Raw genomic sequence first — 7,015 nt, forward strand, 5'->3', positions numbered from 1 at the left:
ACCAGTTCATTGTTTCATGTCTGGTTCTAACTGTTGCTTCTTGACGTGCATACAGGTTTCACAGGAGGTAGGTAAGGTGTTCTGGTATTCCCATCTCTTTAAGAATTTTCCAGGGTTTGTTGTGATCCACACAGTCAAGGGCTTTAGCATAGTCAATGAATTAGAAGTTGGTGTGCTTGCTAACCAACTGCAAAAGCTCATTCTTACCACTGCTGGGAGCACTGATAGGGAGCCAGTCTTGAGGTAGGGGTGAGGCATGTGGACTTCTGGGGGTGACGTGGGGCAGTTGGGGGGATTTGAAGGTGAAGCGTCTCCAGTGGCTCATGCGCAGACCTCCTGATGGAGTTTGTGACACGGTTACTAGGATGTGTGTCCCTTGGATGGCCTCTGAGGGCTCTACTGCTGCTCCCTATCTTTCTGTTGTGCGGCACACCTCAGGTTTTGGATGGAGCAGCAAAGAAGTGGGAGTCTTTGGCAGTGACCTGCAAACTGAGGATGCTGGGCACTCACTCACAAGCTCACTTTCCTCCATGGGAGGGATCATGGGCCAAAACGGTCCCTCTGAGCACTGAGCTGTGCCTCTCTGGGGGAAGCAAAGCAGAACTGGTCCTCTTATCATCTTTGTTCAATCTCAAATTGCCTAAATTGTTGCTCTTTGGGGGGAAGATGGTAGAAAGCTCTTATTCTGCCATAATGATAACATAACTCTTTTGAGTCTTTTCAATGTTATACTATAGCCCAATAGGATTTATTAGTTAATTCTCTAGGGGATGTACCTTTGACTTGCTATTACTACTAATTACAGCCTAGATTCACTGAAGTTACAAGTTGACTTGTAGATTTTTGCCTCGTAAAGGTGTAAATGATATTTGGCTAGTAGAGAAGATAACTCCAAACGTAGTGCAGTTCATTGTTTTGCTATAACAAAGTACCATAGACTGGGTGGATTATAAACAATAGGAATTTATTTTTCACAGTTCTGAAGGATGAAAGTCCAAAATCAGGGTGCCAGCATGGTCATGTTCTGCTGAGGGCCCTCTTCTGTGCTTCAGACTGCCGTCTTCTCATTATATCCTTACATGCCTGAAAGAGAGGGACGGAGCTCTTTGAGGTCCCTTTCATAAGGGCACTAGTCCCATTCATGAGGGTTCCAGCCTCCTTACCTAATTATTTCCCCAAAGCTCCACTTCCTATTACCATCACATTTCAACATATGAATTTTGGGGAACACAAACAGTCAGTCCATAAGCCTCTACTTTAGCAAACTTATTTAAACATTCCCTTCCCATGTAATTATGTAAATCTCTGTTCTTTAACTGCTCTCTCAATCAGCTTTCCCAATCTTCTGAGTTAAGCTTTAAAAATTTCTACTTTGACAGAGTTACTGTGAGCCTGGGACTGAGGTCTGAGGTGACATTACTGAGACATTAAGCTCTGCTCTACAGTTATATAATGTGACAATTCAGAAAGTCCTTATGGTATTTTCTCCTTTCTTAGAAAAAAAAATTAAACATATAAAGAGTAACAGTGATCACCAATATATTTATCTTCCAAGTTTTTTTCTAGTTTTATGTATATAACTGATACAGTATCAATTATGTAAACTAAATAATAGTATATAGTTTATTTTTTGGTGCTGCCCTGTGGCTTTTGGTATCTTAGTTCCCCAACCAGGGATTGAACCCATGCCCGCTGCAGTGGAGGCTTGGATTCCTACTCACTGAACTGCCAGGGAACTTCCTCACCAGTTTTTCCATTTCCATGTCCTTTTCCTGTTCTAGGATCCAACCCAAGATGCTACATTACATTTATCAGATTATGTTTGAGGTTTATAATGATATATGGCATTCTTTTTTATTCATTCTGACTGAAGATAGAATTCCATTCTTTGACTGTAACCAAGGTATACATTCTCCCATTGGCACATATTTAAGTTGCTTCCAAATGTCCTTTACTATTATAAACTGGTGCAATCCTAGTGCCTTTATCCTTATCTTCTTTACATTGTCAGGAAACAGAGAGAGCATCTATCTGCAGCATCTGTCTGTAATTTATGATGAAGTGCCAGCCTATAACCTTCAAACTCTGGCTTTAATTTTCTGTTCTAGAAACAGACAACCTTCAAGTTCCCAGACAACCAAGTTCACTACTGACTCCTCTAGCTCTCTCTAATGTTTTCTACTGTGCCCAGTGCTTTCCTGTTTCCCAGACTTGCCTTTGCTGGTCATCTGCCTCACCCCACCACAAGCTCCAGCAGTATCAGTTAGAATGCTGTACACATTAACAGCAGAATGGGATTATATGTATGGCTGAGTCCCTTCGCTCTTCACCTGAAACCACCACAACATTGTTAATTGGCTGTTGTTCAGTTGCTCAGTCACGTTCGACTCTTTGGGACCCCATGGACTGCAGCACGCCAGGCTTCCCTGTCCTTTACCGTCTCCCAGAGCTTGCTCAAACTCATGTCCATTGAGTCCGTTATGCCATCCAACCATCTCATCCTCCGTCATTCCCTTCTCCTCCTGCCTTCAATCTTTCCCAGCATCAGGGTCTTTTCTAATGAGTCAGCTCTTCTGCATCAGGTGGCCAAAGTACTGGAGCTTCAGCTTCAGCATCAGTCCTTCCAATGAATATTCAGGATTGATTTCCTTTAGGATTGACTGGTTTGATCTCCTTGCAGTCCAAGGGACTCACAAGAGTCTTCTCCAACACCGATTGTATTGTACTAGCTACACGCCAATACAAAATAAAAAGTTTAAAGCTTGAAAAAAAAGTGAGCAGAATGAGATTCTTAAGTATGTTTAAGAAATAACTATCTTCTTAATTTTTTTTTAATGATCAGTATGGATATGGAATAACACCACATTGAGGCATATGAAAGTGAAAGAGATTTACCATACTCACAAGCTGTAGAAGAGAGAGGCAGGCATGCCATACAGGGGGCTATGTGGGAGGATCACTAAGGGAACCAGCTCAACCAAGCTGGGAGAGCCTGAAGACGGTGGGCAAGTTCCTCCCTGAGGATCAGGGTGATGTACACAGCAAAAGGAATGAAGGGGTTTCACTGGTGTGCTTGATTTCACTAGGTCACAGTCAGGATAGGACAAGAAGGGGAACTTGTGGCAGGGACCAGCCTCCTCATACCGTGCGCCTTTTCTCCTGGGCAGGGGGCTCACAGACTTCGGGGCTGTTGAGGCAGCAGGAAAGTATGATAGCTAGTCTGTTCCAGGTGGTCTCATATATCCTAATGGTTTCAACTCTGTTATCTACACCTCCAGCCTAGACTTTACTTCCCAAGCACCTGACCCATATATCTATCTGCCTCTGGAATATCCCTATTTTGCTATCTCATGTGCTGTACTGTGCTTAGTTGCTCAGTTGCGTCCAACTCTTTGCAACCCCATGGACTATAGGCTGCCAGGCTCCTCTGCCCATGGAGATTCTCCAGGCAAGAATACTGGAGTGAGTTGCTATGCCCTCCTCCAGGGGATCTTCCCAACCCAGGGATTGAACCCAGGTCTCCTGCATTGCAGGTGGATTCTTTACTGTCTGAGCCACCAGGGAAGCCCATGAACCTCCCCAGGTTCCTCTGTCCCTGGGATTTCTCAGCAAGAATACTGGAATTGATAGCCTATTCTTTCTCCAGGGGATCTTCCCTGACCCAGGAATCAAACCAGGGCCTCCTGCATTACAGGCAGATTCTTTACCAGCTGAGCTACGAGGGAAACCTGGCGATCTTATAGGTAACCTCAAAGTCATCCTATTCAAAAATGAACTCATCATCTGTAATATGCCCTGAATCTGTTCCCCTTCCAATGCTCCCTATATCTTAGGGAATGGCATGAGCGAGCTCCCAGAACTCAAGGTAAACACCTGGGAGTTTCTTTGGACTTACTTCTCTTCCCCAGCATTAACCTAACACAGCACTACGTTCTGTCTATTTTATTACCTTAGGATAGACACATTTGTCAACTGAATTCACTTTTTATTCACTTTTGCATTTATTCAGTGTCTTTTTATACTGGAACCTGTCCTGGCTTCTGGGAAACAAAAGCCAGTGCTTCTCAAACTGTCCTAGTGAAGGACCATTTCTTTTTTTCTTTTTCCAACCAATCAAGAATGGATTCTTTTGGGACTTCCCTGGTGGTCCTGTGGTTAAGAATCCACCTTGCAATGTAGGAGACTCGGTCTGATCCCTAGAGAACTAAGATGTCACATGCCTCGGAGCAACTAACCCATAGGCCCCAACTACTGAGCCCACATGGCACAACTAGAGTCCGTGAGCCACAGTGAAAGACCCCGTGACGATGTGACAAAGATCCCGGGTGCCCTAACTAAGACCTGATACAGCCAAATAAATAAATGAATATTTTTTAAAAAGAATGGATTCTTTTACAGAATACAATGAAAATCAATTACTAGAAAAATAAAGTGAAAGAAAGGACATAAAAAATGCCAGTCCCAGTTTTTCATTACTAGATTCAATCAACAGAAATTACTTGCCAAATCACTATAAAAGTTTATAAATGTTTCTCTCGATTCCTGTACCTATCTCACTGCAGACTGATTAAGTTTGCAAACTGGTGTCATCCATGGACCACACTCTGAGTAGAACAGAGGAGAGAGAGCAAGCAGAATGGAGTATGTATATGTGGGCCTCACAGTGAGAGGGGGGAAGGCAGAAAAGAAAGACTCTTAAGCAAATAAATAATAACCACATCATCAACAAAAAAGCAATTAGTTATTTGTGCCAAGACGTGGGTAACCCAAGGCAATGGGAGCACAGAGAAGGCACATAACCCAGCCCAAGTATCAGGGAAGCCTACCTTATAGGAGGTGCAAGACAGGTAGGAATTAGTCAGATTGCAGATGCTCTAATGACGAGCAGGAAGGATATTCTCAGCAGAGAAACATGTTCTGGAGACATTAAGTAGCATATGGCTTTTGGAATTACCTTCCTATGATTTGATGGACTGCTTTTCTCTGAGCCTCAATATGTATAAATGGATGTGACAGTCCTCTCTGAATGATGAAAGAAGCGGTGGTGGTGGTCCAGTTGCTCAGTCGTGTCTGACTCTTGCAACCTCATGGACTAGCCCCCCAGGCTCCTCTGTCCATGGGATTTCCCAGGCAAGAATACTGCAGTGGGTTGCCATTTCCTTCTCCAGGGGATCTTCCTGAACCAGGGATCGAACCTGGATCTCCTGAATTGCAGGTGGACTAAGCCATCATAGAAGCCCTAAGAGAGATAAGGATGAAAATGTAACAATATAACAGTGCCCAGTGCTTGGTACCATGCTTTTTTGTGTGTTTGGAATACTTAACACGAATCAGAGCTACCTTGGATGTGGGGTAGAATGGGTGAAGCGACAGGTCGCTGACCCAAGACCGGAGTCCAGAACGACCCAAGCTGAGGGGAAATAGGGTGGCATGCCTGCCCCTGAGTCATTCCCAGGCCTGAGGCATATTACTCTAGGATAGTCAGCAGACCATGAGTGTAGTTTTAGGTGGGGGCAGGAGGCAGGACCCCAGAATAATCTCTTCTTCTCCAGTCCCTGGTGTTCCAGATGTCCACAACAAAAATATGTTCTATATTAAAAGACTGAAGGGTGGGTTGTCTCTGTCCTGTTATGCCTTGCCCTGGGGGAGGAGGGGCTGATGAAATAAAGACATGAATAGATTGTTCATGAATCACAGAGCTAATCCTCTCAAGTACTGGTTGCTAATAGTGAGAATCAGGAAGATTAAGTCAGAGATCACAAATCTCAAAGCCAGAGTGATGTGAAATTGACATGAAATTAATTAATACATTTGATTTATGAAAATAATTTTGTCCTATAGAGGAATGAGGTGTTAAAAAATGACCGACTCTGTTTGTCAAATATGCTTCATTCCACAAATATTTTCTAAGTGCCATGTTAGAAGAAACACTAGGTGTATGGTAACTGGCAGAGGCCTCACATGGGAGTCAGAGAAGGCCCATAAAGAGGTGATACCAGAGCTGATACCTGAGCAGGTGTTAGTTATGGAAGCATTGGAGCACTACTTCTCAAGGTCACACCCTTCTTAGTGAAGACACTGATTCTTTTTTTTTTTTTTTTAGGGCAATATAAATACATTTATTTATTTCTTGAAAGTGAAAGTGAAGTCGCTCAGTCGTGTCCGACTCTTTGCGACCCCATGGACTGTAGCCCACCAGGTTCCTCTGTCCATGGGATTTCCAGGCAAGAATACTGGAGTGGGTTGCCATTTCCTTCTCCAAGGACACTGATTCTTAAGACTTATCTCACCTGTTACAATAGAGCAGAAGTCCCTGCTCTCAGTCACACCCTTCTTAGTGAAGACACTGATTCTTAAGACTTATTATCTCACCTGTTACAATAGAGCAGAAGTCCCTGCTCTCACCAAAAGCTCTCTTGTCTATTTGTACCTTGGGTCCTGTCTATTCTGCTTATTATTGTCATTCCTATAATTAAACCCTCTCTCTGCTTAAATGTCAGTTTCAGACTCCTTGGAAAAAGCTGTTTACCAGACAGTGTGTCTACCTTATCAGCACCTGTTCCCTTCTTACCCACTCCAGTCTGGCTACCGTCTCCTCTGTAACTGCCAAAGTCATAGTCAAAGTCACCAAGGATCTCCAACCTTGTCAAATCTCATAGGCTCTTACCTGGTTCTTAGCAATATTCGATGTAGTTTAACATTGCCTCTTTTACATACATGTTTCTCTGGATTTTTTTTTTTTTCTCCTACCACATGGCTTGTGGAATCTGGACCCCCTACAGTGGAAGCCCAGAGTCCTAACCAATGGACTGCCAGGGAATTCCCTCTCTTGGCTGCTTGAAATATAATTTCCTGACTTTTCTTCTCTCTGGTGGTTATTTCTCAATGTCTTTGGATGACCTCACTGTTATACCTGATCTTAAATGTAGGGTGAATTTGGGTTCTGTCCTGTTATCTTCCTAGTTGATATCATCCATTCTTATGACCTTAAAACCACCGTTTCTATGCTGACAAC

Source organism: Bos grunniens, chromosome 3, assembly GCF_055505025.1.
Source record: "Bos grunniens cultivar Pamir isolate PY7600 chromosome 3, Bosgru_T2T1.0, whole genome shotgun sequence".
In the NCBI taxonomy this organism is placed as follows: Eukaryota; Metazoa; Chordata; class Mammalia; order Artiodactyla; family Bovidae; genus Bos; species Bos grunniens.